The sequence below is a fragment of the Triticum dicoccoides genome, chromosome 7A (genome assembly GCF_002162155.2).
Source record: "Triticum dicoccoides isolate Atlit2015 ecotype Zavitan chromosome 7A, WEW_v2.0, whole genome shotgun sequence".
NCBI classification, from domain to species: domain Eukaryota; kingdom Viridiplantae; phylum Streptophyta; class Magnoliopsida; order Poales; family Poaceae; genus Triticum; species Triticum dicoccoides.
The window spans coordinates 250,799,904-250,800,974 of record NC_041392.1 but is presented as its reverse complement, the minus strand read 5'-3'; the positions used below and the strand labels follow the sequence as shown (position 1 = coordinate 250,800,974).

At 42.2% G+C, this 1,071-nt stretch overlaps 1 long non-coding RNA gene across 1 annotated transcript; it reads left to right on the top strand.

The window, feature by feature from the left end:
* LOC119332336 lies at nucleotides 1-563 on the top strand. The gene is made up of 2 exons (XR_005160907.1): nucleotides 1-79; nucleotides 191-563. It is a non-coding gene; the product is annotated as an uncharacterized LOC119332336 (long non-coding RNA).
* Nucleotides 564-1,071: the final 508 nt, after the last annotated feature.

Below are 1,071 nucleotides of genomic sequence, written 5' to 3'. Positions count from 1 at the left end.
TTCCACAATAGTCTATCTTCAGAAAAGAAAAGGTGAGGTTCGTAGCTGAAAATTGCTGCAGTACTACTTTAGTTCACAGGTAAACTATCCATCCTGCAAGATCTCCCTGCCTAACATGTCTGCATGCCTATTTTTCTTAGACAATACAAGTCCATTATATATGTGGTGACAATGCACAGTGTGCCTGCAGAATATCCGGATCCTTGGATACAGTGTCCAACATGCATAGCATAGTTGCTGGTGTGATGCAACAAGGATAAACCCAGAACATGGAAGTATACCTCCCATTCTGATTGTGGAGCTGTGTGCATTGAACTGCCAACCAATTGCGAGGCGGGATGATCCTATCAAAAAATAAAATAGAATTGCGAGACGGGATGGAGAAAGATCTCACATGGCGTCTGGCGCAGCAAGTGGCCTAGCTAGTACTCTAGATAAGTGGGGAAACCATGAGAAAATGGGATGGACTAGTATCATGCATGCATATGGGCACACCATTGTCCAAACCTTTATTTATTTATTTATTTATGACTAGAACTTGCAGCAAAAAGGTGCACCACGAACTCCACTCATGTCCACGCATATGTAAGCTCGTTTGTAGGAGATGGAAAGTACCACGACTGAGTGTTCAAGCCAAATGTAAACATCTTGCTGATCGCCAGCTTCGACTGGAGAGGATACTAGTAGCATACACAATTATCAGTTGATTGGCAACACAACGACGATAGGTAGCGATTTTCTTTGAAAGGAAAAGGTTCTAAAACGACGCACATAGCAGACAAATGGAATTTTAAGGAGCGTCGATCCATGCATATACCAACACATTTTTTTGTGTGCTACGTACTGTATTTTTTTGTCACCCTTTTCTTGGTGTCGGCGCGTGCTCTACCGTCTACATGTCCAGGTACATACCCTCAAAAAAAAAACATGTCCAGGTACATGCGTATATTTTTTAATATAATCAGTCCATGTACGTACGTATGCCAACTGGTATTATCAATCACGATCATCCAGGAATTATTATCCTTGACCCAAGCCGGACCCCGCGAACAATTGCCTTTCCTTTTCTTA